Genomic DNA, 16,410 nt, shown 5'->3' on the forward strand with positions numbered 1-16,410 from the left:
AAAATTTGCATTTCATTGAAGCAAAATGAACATCACATTAAGTTTCTGGGGTTTTCTCACCATATTTCTTGTACAGTATGTTCATAAAGCTGGCTTAACCTATGATCACTAGTTTAACATATAATAATTTTGGCATTACTTGCCCTTCTGAAAACTTCTTAAAATGCAAATATACTTGCATGAACAACATCTTTTCCCCATCACGTTTTATATTAATCATCACGACTAGCAATAAAAACATCACATTATCATTAGAAATAAGTTATAAATACAAGATTATTTCAGGGAAAAGGACAAGAAAGGGATAGATAGGAAGATTTGGGGTCTTTGACGATAAGGAAGGATAATTAGAGATTATTAACATACTCCAATTTTCTCCCCCTCCAGTGAAATTCTTGTAGAAATAGGTCAAACGAGATTGATTTTGCAGTGCCTTGGAGCTGTTTTCACACCACATGCCCATCTTTTTGAAGGGCAGAAGTACAATCTAAGTGCTAAAAAAGTATTTACAGAGGGCAGAGTAAAGATTTTTCTTTAGTAGACATACAAGAGCTAAGCAAAAATAATCTATCTGCGCAACTCCAGTACTGCATCTGCAGTACCAGGTTAAGGAAAGTTGATCCCTCACCAGGAATAGGGTAGAATATCCAATCTCCTAGCAAATATCTCTGCATGCAAATACATTTCTTTTTACACTACTTTATCCTCAGAAATTTTCTTAAAGATTTTTAGATGTCTTTCCGCATTACTCCAAATCAGAGAAACTATCTGAAAACCGAGATGCCAGGATTAAAGGAGAAGTGCAAGTAGATCATCTAGGCCAGAAGAATTAAACTACTTCGGTCAGAATAACCACTGTGCAGGTACAGGGTGAAAAACAAGCACAAGAGACAATTTCTTTTATGAAAGTTACCCATGGGATATAATGGATTACGTGTGAGATATGCTGTGGTGAAAAAGGCCAAACTTTTCTCTGAATGTACAGGCAAAGACTGCATTCAATTTTGGATACTGCACATCAAGACTGACACAAAGAAATAGAACAGAGTCCAAGAAAGTCTAAGAAAATAATCAGAGGTCCAGAAAATAAGATCTCTCTTACAGATTGCACACACTGGAGTTATTCATAACAAGAGGATAGAGCAATAGGGAAGATACTGATATTGAAAAAAATAAAAAGGCCACAGAGGAAAGGAATATATGTTTTCAGTGACCATGGTGAGTGGTTCAAGAACTGAGGAGCTTAAGAAGATTTAAATTAGATGACAAATGCAAAAAAGAAAGCCAAAGTTCCCACTTCTAAGGTCAGAAATATATTGCAATTTTCTAAGAATACAAGAGATTTAACTGGAAAAGTTATCGAGGACTCCAAGAGCAGGTTGGACTACCATCTATAATACTGCATGCATGTTATTGATGTTGCTTTGGGTTCAAGATGAAGGCTAGCCTCCTGAAGTCAACACTCCATTTCCTTATGTTTCAAGAGCTTAATAAAAAAACAGGTAACATCCCATTGGCGACAAATACTACTTGGCTCCTACTTCAAAATAATCTATTTCGATATAAGATAAACTACATGTAACTGCCTTAAAACGAGCAAGCAAAATACATTCCTGATTTCTAAGCAAACAGGATAGAATAACTTCTCTTTGTGAATTTCAACACACTATTTTTAATTAGAACATGATCCATATTACAATTTGTAACAAGACAGCTCTGTCTGAAATGATGACTAAAACTTGAATACTTGCCACAGTAATTTGCCACACTAAAATTTTCCAGTGATACAGCAGAAGGAGAAAGGCAAACAAAGAGAAGATGCAATAAATGCTCTGAAAACTTTCAGATATGGTAGAAAAAAGGATATGAGGAATACAGACAGGGTTTTGGAAATCGTCTTCTGGTAGCAATACAGTCATGACCTTTCTTTCACGCAGCTGCCCTATTACATTAGCGCTTAAAGGGTGTAGTCAAACTGAAGACAATGAACCTGTTGCCTGATTAAGGACACAAGAAGATTAAAATAATAGTAATTAAAATCAAGGCCCTAGTACTTACATACTTCATCTCATTTGGACTAATCAAAGTGGCAGAATGAAACACTTGTTCTTGCAGTATTAATGATTAGGTGCATATATAAAGTAATTCTTAAAATAAACTCTAGTACGTGTAAAATATTGAAAAGGTACCAGAGACAAGATTAGAAAATAGGCTTGAATGATCAGTGCAATGCTTGAGCTTGGAAAAATATATACTTCAAGATTAATGGTTGATTTGTTCATTACATTATTTGACTGGCTGTAAATATAAACAGAATGTTAATAAAAAAAAAATACTTATTACAATCTTTTAACTTACATTTTCAAACGTTGTTGTACATAAATTTCCTAATTGTGATACAATTTGTTGTTGACTGATTTTTGCTGTATTCACTGAAAATCTAAGTACCAATAAATAAGTTTGGGTTTTTTTCGCACACCAGTGGTATGCTATTTAAGAATTCTGTGTATTATTCATGTAGTCCATTGTCCTGGGTTCAGCAGCAGCAGCAGTCATTTTTCTCCTTCTTAGTAGCTGGTGCAGTGCTGTTTTCTTGGCTTTCAGTCTGGGAACAGCGCTGATAACACCGATGTTTTTAGTTGCTGCTCAGTAATGTTTACTCTGACCAAGGATTTTCTGAGTCTCATGCTCTGCCAGGGAGGAGGGAAAGCCGGGAGGAAGCAGGGACAGGACACCTGACCCAAACTAGCCGAAGGGGTATTCCATACGACAGCACATCATGCCCAGTATATAAACTGGGGGCAGTTACCCGGAAACCCCAGATTGCTGCTTGGGTCAGGCTGGGTATTGGTCAACAGGTGGTGAAAGGTTGTATTCTCTTCCCTTGTTATTTCTCTTATCATTATTATTATTGGTGGTAGCAGTAGTGGTTTTGTGTTATACCTTAGTTACTGGACTGCTCTTATCTCAGCACATGGGATTTATACACTCTTTAGATTCTCCTTCCTATCCCTCCTGGAGCCAGAAGAGGAAGAACGGGTGGGTGAGGGAGTGAGCAAGCATCTGCGTGGTTCTGTGTTACCAGCTGGGCTTAAACCACAACATCAATTTTCTAATAAATCAGATCTTGTTTAGAATGTTATTCTTATCTCTTTTTTTTTTTTTTTTTTCATTAATATAAAGGCATGTATGATACAAAGTAACTTGTAGCATTTTTGCTGGAACATCTTGTTCGTGTTTTTTTATCTTCTGTGCTTAATAGCCTCATCAGACTGAAGTACTCCAATCACTATTCTAAATACTGTGTTATCAGCAGAAGCTGTCAAACTTGGATTTAGTTGTGCTAAAGTTAGGAACAGTTTTGCACTGGTAACTGCAGCTTAGTTTCCCGTAATTTCTGGTGCTACAAACACACTCTCAGATTTCAGATGAAAGTCAGATTGACGTTTCTTGATTAAAAAAAAAAAACAACCTCAAATGTTATTTTTCCCAGTAGCTGGCTTAAAAATAATCTCAAAATCATAGGGCTGAACACTCAGAGTTAATAACCTTATACAGTATTTTATAAAGCCTTTTGGTTTTCAACATTAACGCCAAGCTTGAGGAAAAGAATCTGAACAAAGGGAGATACATATCTCAGGAACTTTGGTTGGGAACATTTAAATGCCTTCTTTTTTGTAGAAAACACTATGTGCCAGAACCTTGGAACACTGGCTGCACTCATCTATTGTAATGACACTTCAAGACCTGCATCTAATATCCCCTTGGATATGATGGCTCTTAGCAACAGGTGTAAATTTTAATACTCCTTAGCCAATCTTCTAGTGGAGAAGGAAAGAAAAAGGTGGCACTGTAGGTTTAGGCATATTTGGTTCATAAACATCTTTGCTTTCCTGTACCCACATTCTAAACTCAGGAAACCTCAGAGACAGCTTAAAATCCTATTTGCGAATGTGAGAGGTTGAGTTTTTAATTGAAACCCTTCCAAAAACTAAATCAGAAATTCACACCAATTAAAACCTACCACCTACTCCAATCAACAGAAACAGAATTATTTTTTTCCCCACAGTTATGCACTGCCAATTTGACTTTAAAAAAAAAAAAAAAAAAAAAAAAAAAAACAAAAAAAAAAAACAAACCTGCTTTCCAAACCACTATTTTTTATTTAAATACTACACTAATGATGGTTCTTGTCAAAGAGTCTTTATTACATAACTTGGGATCTTCTTGACATTGTCTAACTCCAGAGCACTTTATCTTCAAAAGGCATCAGAAAATGCCTATAAATTAACTTTTATCCCACTTCTTTTACTAGATGAGCTTTCCTTGAAGGAGCTTTACAGAACAGACATTCTTCTAGTACAGATGAAGGATAAGTAGAAGTAATTTGAGGAAGATAAACTTTTATTTGATAAGTTTGCACTGCATCACCTTTATCTCTATGACTGTTCAAACTCACCCAGCAATGCCATTTGCAGTGAGCCATAACCACTGTGCTCTGCCCTAATTAATTTTGTCATAATCTCACACACTGTTAGCTGGCCTTTTGTAACTTCCATCCCCTTGACATAGTGTGCCATAATGAATATAACCTTTAACATGTTACTTCCAGGCTAGTGAACACTACTGTCTTCAGTACCTCTCCCTGTTGAACTTGTCAGCAAGAAGATGTAAGCTATAAGAATCTAACTTATCTTATGAATGTTAAGCTAACCAGGTCCACTGTTCATAAAGGACTGACAGACCCTTTTGACACAAGATGCACACTACAATACATTCTCTATATGTAGGTCATAAAGTACAATCTACAACTGACAGTGCTTGGGTTATTTAGTGTTACACTACGAAATACCATGATTCTAACAGAAATAGAGATATTTGAACTCAGTGCCATTTTTAAATAATCTCAAACCTCTTTAAGAGCAGAATCATGTTACTGCTTCATCCTCTCTTGAGCATAAGAGCCAAGAAGGAATGTCACCTGTACAGCAGCAGACAGCAAGACTATAATTTGGCAATGGAGATTTAAAAAATATTGTCTCTACTTGAAAAGGCAAGATAGAGAGGAAAACGATATACAAAACCAGACTTTACTGAAGAAACCAGTTAAATATCAGCTTTTTCTGGAAAGAATCATGGGGTTTCAATGCATCATTTCTGCTCTGCATAAGAGTTTCTGGTTGATTCTAAATAATTCTATCACTGCTTCCAAAAACTAAGCATCACACAGCACAGCACAAGAAATTAATGTAGCCTTTGGAAATACAGAAATAATGTAATCTTAATCTTGTAGTAATGCTTCTAAACCGTAAGGATTTCTTTTCTCTTTAAACTCATTAAAACAGATTTCTTTATTCTTTAGAAGGAAAGCCAGGTTGGAGTCATTTATCTATATCTAATAGGACAGACCTACTGTGGTTTGTTAAAGTTATACAAAAGATTTTGGGAAATGTGAATGAAATACAAGAATAATTGTAAGAAAATAATGCTTGAACGCAGATTCCCCAAAGGACAGTCTTATAACTTTAAAACTGATGTGCTCCTGTGTGGTAGCCAAGGCTAAAAAAGTTAAAGTAGTACATGGTATGATTCTGATTAATTCATATTGGCTTTCTGGGAAATTCAAAGGAAAAGACACACACACAAAATGCTAAATATGATGACATTAAAGCCTTTAATAAATTCAAAAACAAGAAAAAAAACCCAACACAACAAAAAACCCCCCACAAAACAACAGCAACAACAAAAACCCTCAAAGATTAGTCTAAAAGTCTTACTGAATTGAAATATATTCCCAGCAAAGAATTTGGAAATCTGCCATGGTGGTTATGGGTTAGTAAGTCAGAAATTTATTCAGAGGGCAGAGTAAAGCGCCTTGAAAGTCAATATGTAACTCCTGAATTCAGTTTTCTCTTTAATAGTCACCTGGGGTAAAGTTCCTGTAAAACTGGCATTACAGGAATTGTACAGTTAGACTGAGTAATGGTGGGTTTTACCTCTTGGAAGTCTTTAAGGTATACCAGACAGACTAACATACATTAGGGAACATTAACCTCAGGGTACAAATATTATTGTTTAGAGATGCAAGAAAACAGGAAAAGATGACCTCTTATTGCTGTTAATGACCCAGAGTATGCTGAAAAGTCAACAAACGTTTTGAAAAAACATACTCTAACAGATACAGTTTGATATGCACAAGCCAGGTAGCTAGAAATTAACTTAAAAGAAAAAATAACATCAACAGCAGTAATGGTGAAATTAAGTTCATTTCATATGCATATTTGTCTGGTTAATAAGAATAATAATCATATTTTTCCACTTAAATTATTTTCACTGATTACCAGAGAACTCCTTCAAGCTCAAAACTTACTTAACCCTACCTTTGGCTGGCAGGGGTCTACAAAAGTAACTTTTAATTATTTATGCCACATGAAGCCTCAAACACATTTCTTTTTATAGACAGCAATAAAGACCATAATTGCATGAATTGAGTATGAGGTTTGAAAAATTCTCACAGGCTGACTTATTTCATAGTTAATTGTTTTTAATGAATTTCTTTTTCTTCTCACATACGGATTCCCTTGGGACTCTTGTCAACTAACCTTTGGACATGCAAATACTTAGAATTTTGGAGGCAGCAGACACTGCTTCACAGTTGCTGTCGTGGGTTCAGCAGCAGCAGTCACTTTTTCTCCTTCTTAGTAGCTGGTGCAGTGCTGTGGTTTTGACTTTCGGCCTGGGAATAATACTGATAAAGCCAATGTTTTCAGTTACTGGTCAGAATGTTTACCCTGACCAAGGACTCTGTGAGTCTCATGCTCTGCCAGGGAGGAGGAGAAGCCAGGAGGAAGTAGGGACAGGACACCTGACCCAAACTAGCCAAAGAGGTATTCCATACCACAGCACATCATGCCGGGGGATGTAACGGAGAGCTACCCGGAACGGCACGTCCCTTTTGTCTGTCGGGCTCATTTCCGGTGGGTGGTATCATATTCTCTTCCCTTGTTATTTCTCTTATCATTATTATTATTAGTGGCAGCAGTAGTGATTTGTGTTATACCTTAGTTACTGGAGTGTTTTTATCTCAACCCGAGGGAGTTACATTCTTTCGATTCTCCTCCCCATCCCTCGGGGGGGGGGGAGGGGGGGCGGGGGGAGTCAGGAGGGGAGTAGACTGTGTGGTTCTAATTTATGGCCTGGGCTTAAACCACGACAGTTGCTAACTGGGGTACTGCCCAGGTTGCCTCTGGGCAAGAATAATCTTGTCCACACTATTTGTTTAACGCAACTTATGAAAGATATTAGCAATATCACCAATGCAGCAATAGCTATAGTCCATAAAAAAATGGTTTCAAACACTTTGCAAATGAGATGAAAGCAATTATACAGTTGAGGCTGCTGGAACACACAGTGTGAAGACTGACACAAGTTACCCAAAGCCACTTTGATTAGAAGTCTGTAATGAAATGTTACGTTACATAGTAACAGAAGAGATGCAAGACAGAGAACACTGATACCCCTATACTAAACCAAACTAAAATAATTACATCTTCCCATGATGAGCGTTACAGGGCAAAACGATGCATTATAAAGTAATCCACAGCCCTGGGAAAAGACTGGCCTGAAAATAAACCAAAAAAAAAAAAAAAAAAAAATCTAATTACTGGTTCTAAGCCTGTAGCACATCCCACTAAGTAGTAAAAAACATTCTAAGGGCACTATCAAATTGAAAATCTTATGCTATACAATTTATCTTCATTAACACATATCTATTATTTTGTAACACTAATCTAGTCTTTTGTTCATATAATATTTCCCTTTAGCATCTTCCAGTGCTTCAACATTATCAGGGTTTTCAGTGTTACAATGGAGTATTTAGTTTACTGGATTTTTTTATATTGTGTACAGTAAAAGTAAACTGTTACATATGCCAAACGTAAAACAATTAAGTCAGAGATGACCCACTCTACCATGCTGAACCGTCTGAATCTTACTCTTGACCTTCATTTCTTGCCATTTATGTTACAATAACAATTTTTTTTTTTTTGCTGAGATTTTAACAATTAGATTTTTCTTAAATTAATAATTTATTCTGGTAACTCATTAACAGCCTGTTCTCCTACCCTTCCCTTCCAGTGTTTCTTCTCACAGCTAAAGAGGCTCTGAGAAATATTTTCTTGTCTTTTATTCTCTTCTGATGAAAGCTGCAGAATCTAACATTTACACAGAAACCATTAGTTCTTATGCAGTGGGTATATTTCACGGAGTTGTACTTTAACATGCTCACGAATACTTCATTTCTACTTCATGGTGCTAGTTGCATCTCCCTGGGAGTTGGGTGCTTACTAAACATAATATGATGAAGTATTATTATGTTTCCTCATCTGGAAAGTGTCAACATTTCCTACCACTGAAATGGACACTGTGTATTACAAATCTCTCCAAGACCCACATGCAGGAAAGAACAAATGTACAGGTCAAAAAGGCACGCTTTAGGAAACTTGGAAAGAATGAGTAGTGTCATAAACAAAATAGGTTTACAACTGCCTCTGAGAACTACTTCATCAAATCGTCCTCCTTGGGGAAATAACAAAATTAACTACTGCTCTGGACTCCAAAAATCATTGCACGTCCCTTTAAGAAACAGTTTTCCCAAATGTTTTTTTGCCTTTTTTTTTTTTCCAGGAAAGTTCCAGACTGTCAAGAAAATACACATTTCCATCCATCAAAGGAACCATGAAACATTTTTGCAAGAACCTTTCTTTCCTCTTGTGAAGTCTTAACATAAAGTCAGAGGCTTCAACTGAGATGCAGATTTTAATAGATATTAATATTAACTCAGACCCCAAAATTCCAAAAGTAACATCCAAGGAATTTCCTGAAGAATGGAAACCAGATTCCATACAGTAAAATACACATTCTTATTCTTTTGACAGCTAATTTTCTTCCTGGAACTACTACTGCAGACCCATGTGAATCACCTCCTTCTTTGGGGATAAAAATATCCTCCAGCAGGTTACAACAGTTAATCTAGTTACAAGAACAAGCTTTGGTGCATTTTGCCTCCCCCCCGCCCTTTGTTTTGTTCTCTTAACCAAGCTCGTGCTTCGAAATTTCATTATATTGTACAGGAGAGAGCTACAGTATTATCTTGATTAAAATTTGAAATACAGATAATGTGGCTTCACTGCACTACTTGTCTAGCCTTTTGTACATATTAAGTAGGTGCTCTTCCAGATAAATTTTTTAAGGTCTCACAAATTAACACCTGAAAGCCTGACCCTGCTAGGACTTCTTGAATTTAATAGGCTTTCACATTGTGTAGAGGTATATTTGGCTGATATCAGTAGCAGGTCTGGAATCTGTCTGAGCACTTGGCACATGGGAAACCACAGATACTTAATATTAACAAATATTAATATTATTTTTTAAACTGTGAGCAGTTGTTTACTTCATTTTTATTCAATAACAGTTCTTTTTCACACTGGTCATGAAAGCAGCCCAGTTAAACTTTACAAAGTAGGATGGTTTGCTCTTAAGGTAATACCAAAGCTATTAACAAAGGTGGCATTTTGAGACTGCTAGTTAAAGTGTAGTGCCTTAAGCCTCAGCTCTTATTTTACTTAAAAAGCATTTTCATCCATACGTACTTGTGACTACTGAGAGCTAATTGACCTAGACCTTCCTACCCTAGAAAAAAAGGCAGGAAAGTAGAATTCAAAATGCAGGCTGTCTTTAAATTAGAACCAGGTGTGTCTGTGTGCATATAAATACATATTATATGTATATACATGCACGTCTTATGCGTAACTATGGTGATCTAACTCTCCAGTCAAAGCATATTCAAGTCTTCTGCTTCAGTTTTGGACCATTTTGGTAATGTGGAAACATAAGTGCCTCTATGCAGATCTGAAAGTGTCCATCCCATATTTGTAAACTCCAATTAGACTAACCACAGCACTCCCTGCTGCATGACTGTCTAAAACACTCTGCAGGTTACTGTTTTCATTCACATATTCATGTTCCTTTCTGAGAACACAGTGCTTGGTCAACTCATTGGACTCCGTCTGAGAGACTCCACTTATTTCTAGTACCATCCTAGAACACTAACAGGTCTGTGATGTACTACAGACACTGAACTTCCAGTTTGTGAATGTGGAACCCTGTAATACAAATACCAAGAGAAAATGTAAGAACTCACCAAGGCAGGGTGTAAGGCACAAGATACCTTCTCAACCTTACTGTGATAGGAATCTACCCTTCTTGAACCTATAAGGCTCCCTTATCCTAGGTCAGAGCTATAGAAATATTAAGTGCAAAGACTGGGATGCAGCAGTCCAACAAGATGTAGCCAAGTACAAATCTCCTTGCTTATCCATATTGGATTCCCTGAGAAAAATCTACAGTGCTTCATGTAATCCTTACAGATTTTCACTTTAACAGCTTTATTTGAAAAGTCTGATGATAGCTGAACTTACTGACCCTAATCACTAGGAAAAAAATAGAAATAAAAAAATTACAACTGCTGTAAGAAGGAAAACTATTTACTGGAGTTGCAATAGTCAGGAAGTTCACAGAACACAACGATCCAGTTATTCCATGTAAATGAATACTTGTTCCTCAGGATAGCCTTTAAACACTTGTACCCTTCAGGACTATTATTATATTAAATTCAGAGTAAACCAGAATAAGGTCTTGTGAAATTAAAATCCAAAGCAGAAAGTGAGGCTTGTTAGCTGAGCTGATATAGCAGATGCGGTAACACCCTAACAAATGAGATCTACAATATGTAGCATGTTGCCAAACAGAAGAATACTTGTGAGCAAATTCTTCCTGACACTTTCTTAGTACTAAAAGGATGAGCAAGAACTCTCAGAATATTTTATCTTTGGCAATATCCAAGATTACCCAGAATTATGATTCTAACAGCAACTGTCTAGTACAAAAGTTCTACCTTGTGCCACAATCTCCCATACCTGAGTAGAACTTGCTGATTCAGGAACTCCATTTTTGGGTAATTTTTTTTTTTTAATATCTAAAGTCAAGTTTGCAGTGTTCACAGTTGTTTCACACAGCATGAGATCCCCACAGTTAATATTCTGATCCAGCTCCAAAGATGAATTTTTTTCTATGCCAAGGTACATGTTCTGTCTTGCTCTGCATTCAGCATATCTGTAACTGAGTCAAATGCATCCATAATGTTACTATTTGTAAACTCACATCCACATATCACAAACCAGATTTTTCCTTATCAGGAAATTTGAGATCTCAGAACTTGGAACTTCACAAGTCAAAATCACAAGAAAAGGTTAATACTGTATTCTGCTAGCTACATCCTAGGTCCTCAGTTTTATGATGACTGACATACTGGACTGAGCTGTGAATCAATGTTATCAAATTCAAAAAGATCTTGTGAGTATGACAGATGGTGAATAAACCTTAATTTTCAAGGCACTCTTCTGGCATTAAACCAGATGGAGACATCTGCAAATAGTGAATGGTAAATCCTTGGAAAGTCAGGCATTCTCGCCACTGCTGTGTTGCTCAGAATCTGCAGGTGTACTGATATTTCAAACACATCTTTTGGGTTCAAATTTCTACTTGCAACGTTATATCTAACAGTTCTATATAAAACCTTTACCCATTTCTTCCTCTTCCAATACAGGCCACTGGTCTCAATTTCCTGCTTTATTTTGCAGTAAGATTACTACAGTACAGTCACAAAGTTGAGCTGGTTGCCCACAGTCGCTGTAGAGTCTTCATCCTGCGGACTTTTCAAGGCCAACAGGATAAAAACTAAGGAACCCAGTCTGAACTCATAGCTGATCTTGCTGGGAGCAGCAGGTTGGAGCAGAGACATCCTGAGGTCCTTTCCTACCTGAATTATCCTCTGGTCACTGCTTTGTGGTAGGGTAACTGTAAAGGTGTGAGCACAGGGGTTTTAACACCTGTATCATTAAGCCTCCAAGTTCACTCTTTACTCAGATGTCATGGCTCTCTAAGATAACACAGCCAAACCAAATTACCAAGCGTGTTTTCTGTTTTATCAGAACTTGACAAGCACTGGCTTTTCTGAATTCATATTGGCATATAAAAGAGCATTTTAAATTGTATGCCAGATTTTATAACACCTAGACCTGAAGTGCTTTTGTTCTTGACTCTCTTGTAATTCCTCCTTCTTCCTACCTTTCCAGATCTCTCCCCTCAACAGCAAAAATACCAAGCCTTTTTTGTGTGAAGAACAGATAACTGATATCCCACTTTTACTCCAACCTCAGTGGCATAAAATTATTTTTCTTTTAAGGAGCTTTACCTAACATTTCTTGCCACACTTCTCCTTAGTGCCATATGGGTTAGGTTTTTCTCTGTACCTAGTTTCTCCCTGTAGCCTGTTTCTCCAAGTTAACTGAGACACTTCCAGGAACAGAATGATGTATTCGGTGTTGTTCCGTTTGGCATAATCATTGCCTTCTTGATCAAACTCACCACTAAGAACAGTTTAAGTTGTCCACATCAATTATGAACATCACAAAGCCTGACTTCAAAGTAGTAAAGTCACAGTCCCTGGGCTCAGAATGAGCAAACCCCTTAACCATATCCTCCATTCAGTCCATCAAAATTTCCTTCCCAGCTAAAAACCCTCAGCACATTCGTTCTGATAATTCTAAATACAGCCAATTTCTTGTTTACATGTATATGCTCAGTATCAAGTTATTGCTCTGCAACATTACAGCAAAACACTAGAAGGTCTCATTATGTTCCTATTCACATAAGTCTGAAAGGAACCTACCTTACAAATAACCTTGTACTCCTATGGTACTGCTGAAGAGCAGCAAAAATTTCACTAGTGAAAGTTGTATCCCTTATGTGCTTTGCCAGCTCTGACATCTTCTCCCAGACTCAGCCAGCTGGTAGATGGTGGTACACCATAGTTTCTTCACAACCAGGAAGAGAGAATTATCTCCTTTCCTTTCTTTACGTTTCCCATATTAAGCAAAAGTGTAAGAACTGAATTCAACATATTCAGGAGACAGATTTATTCCAGCAGACAAATCGAGTCTAAACCACTGAAAACAAAAACAAAACAAAACAACAACAACAACAAAAAAAATTAGAGAGATACAAGAAGATACATATGATTCTATGACAAGAAAGTACTCAAGATCTGACTGTTTACATATATTCAGTGCTTTGCATTTGCTAAAAACCCAGCAGGTCAAAGTCCTTAATACCCAGGAGGCTGCTTGGAACGCGCAGGGCAGGAGCTGCACCTATGAATATAGGTGGACTATAGCTGATCTGTGAGCTCGTATAACAACCCTGAACTTAAAACAGCAGCTAGGAGTTTGAAGTCCATAAATCACAGAACGGTTTGGATTGGAAGGGACTTAAAGCTCACCCAGTCCCAACCCCCTGCCATGGGCAGGGACACCTTCCACTAGATCAGGTTGCTCCAAGCCCTGTCCAACCTGGCCTTGAACACTGCCAGGGATGGGGCAGCCACAGTTTCTCTGAGGGTGGTGGCCTCACCACCCTCACAGGGAAGAACTTTTTCTAATATCTAATCTGAATTTACCCTCTTTTAGCTTAAAGCCATTCCCCATTGTCTTGCCATGCCTAAATGGCACTGTGGATTTTGCTGGTTTGTTGGTTGTTTTGTTTTTTGGGTTGTTTATTTTTTTTTTCCCATATAGAATATCACAAAAATAAAAAATAAAAAGAAATGCCAACCCAAAAAAACAAACAGAACAGCTAATCACTCAAAATTCATCAAAAAAAAAAAATAATAAAAGCAGCTCAAAATCCAGATGGCACAGCAGCACATGTGAATAAGAAACTGACAGAACTTAGTAAAATGCCATACTTTCAATGCAATCTGCAGCCACCAAAATAATTCCTCAATTTGGGAAAGCCATTGTCAAAAAACGATTTGGTGACCTAAGAGCAATTTCAGTTAATCTTAAGTAGAATTGTTATCATTGTGAAGCAATTGGTCAAAATCTCAAACTGCTGGAAGACTCTTGGGTAGGCCTCTTTATTGCCTCTTTTAATGCTTGCAATTCCAAGCAAGAGAGAGGATCAAGTTTGAGGCCAGATTTGCAACAAGAGATTTCACTGTACATGCCACTTGCACTCTTACCTCCTCAAATACCCATTTCTTTGTTTCCTTGGTAATTCTTCCCTACAACACTGAAGGGGTCAGTAACATACAGTGAGTGAGGATACTGAAAGGGTATACTACATTTGTTTTGCTCTTCCAGGCCAGAATAATAATTACAAACCCACTTATTTTTGTAGATGCAGAAGTTCTATTTTCCTGCAGTATCTCTAAGACTTCACAGGTCCTAAAGGCTACAAAAGTTATAACAGGTAGACTCCTTCTCCCCATTCACTGCATTAAAAAAACAAACCACAAAGAAATAGATAGACTGCTAATCCAAAATATGACTTGTTGAGTGAATTTATTAACAGCATTATGAAGAAAGGTTATATCAGCACTCCTGGTAAACTGAAAAATGAATGCTAACAAGAAGTAGAAAGCATAACTCTGCCTTCTTTTACTTCATACAACCTTAACTGTGATCTGTTAGAATACCATACTGAACAACAACAACAATAGTCAGAAGCTTAAGATCTCTCAGGAAGATGTGATAAATCCATTAATGGCTATTAAGCACAATGAACCAGAATGCAATTCCTCAGGAAACTGCTAACGCCATTGACTGGACACATGAGGAAAGGATCATTCTACTTTGTTCTGCTCCTTCTGTATTTGTTTATTGGATGCTGTTGAAGAGGCAAGAAATTAGGAGAGATAAGCCTACAGTCTGAACCAATACAGATGTTGTTTTGTGCTTAAAGCTCAAGATGGGTGCCCAAGAAGCATCATAACCATTAAATCTTCAGGAACATCTAGAACACTGATAAAAAAGTGCAGGTGATAGTAAGGTAATGTGAAAATACAACTGTTGGTATGCAATTCTTAGGAGGATGCTAAATAAAAGGATTTTGAAAATACTTACACAAGAACAAAGAATGACAAAAATAATTGGATATGTTGACACCTACCTGTTGTGGAGCTCATGGTGCTAGTTCTAGAATCTGCCTAGAAAAGGCTATAACAGCATCGACAGACTGAGACACCGCTTTACCAAGCCAAATGCTACTTAAAACATCCTGACAATTCACAACAGCTGAGAAGTATTCCACTAAACTGATTGCTAGTTAAAACACCTGGCAATTCTCAGCAGCTGAAAATGAGAGTGCTAACCAAGCAAATATAGCACGTTTGGGTGTTATGCGTAAACCTGGAAAGGACAGGAAGGAAAAATAAATACAAAATGTTTTCATAGCCATCCCTACAATCTGGCTCAAATAAGAAAATCAGAACAGTTTGGGCTGGAAGGGTCCTTTAAAGTTCACCTAGTCCAACCCCCCTGCAATAAGAAGGAACATCTTCAACTAGCTCAGGTTGTTCATATGCAGCCTGACCTTTAATGTTTCCAGGGACAGGGCATCTACTACCTCTCTGGGCAACTGTGCCAGTGTTTCACCACCCTCATAGCCCACAATTATACCTTTTGTCTAGTCTAAATGTACTCAGCTTTAGTTTAAACCATTACACCTTGTCCTTCTCCGCAAAGCTACTCTGAATTCCTTCATCCCCCAGCCTCTATTAATACAGGGGCAGGACCTTGAACTTTGTCTTGTTGAACCTCATGAGGTTCACATGTGCCCACTTTTCAAGCCTCCTAAGTATGTACTGCTGAAAAGAAATAGGACAAAGGTGGTATTATTTGAACTTTTTGATGACAAAGACTGAAATGTTAAAAACTGTTTAAAATATGTCTGGGATTAACATGGTCTGGAAAATGCACATTAAAATTACAATTACTTTTTTCTTGGTTTTGGTTTTCTTACAGTGGATAATGAAGAACAAACAGACCTTGAAAACACACACAGCAGAAAACACACAGACTAGAACAGTGTTACAAAACAGTGAAGAAAACTGGATAATAAAGCACATACTTCTTAAGGTCCAGCCTGTAATGCAAGAGAGAAAACAAAACTCACTTCAACTTCACACTATGGAAAATTTCAACTGCTGAAAAGTATACTGAAAGCCTCAGTGATTCATAACAAAACATTTTATTAATAACAACCATGAAATAGCTTCCATTTTTTATTTTTTAGGGAGAATGAGACACTGATGATGGGTCAAGAACTTCTTTTAGGCCACACTATTTAGTGCTCAGGAGTCATGAGTCAGTCACGTGAGGAAGCTTCCCAAGTTGGAGATATAAATTTTACATAACTCATGCGTAAGATAGATATTCTAGACATCAGGCATGTTCATGTTATGGTTTTAAATAGCTGGCAGCACCATGAAGGAAAACATGTGGCAACTGG

Source organism: Psittacula echo, assembly GCF_963264785.1.
Source record: "Psittacula echo genome assembly, chromosome: 1".
NCBI lineage: Eukaryota > Metazoa > Chordata > Aves > Psittaciformes > Psittacidae > Psittacula > Psittacula echo.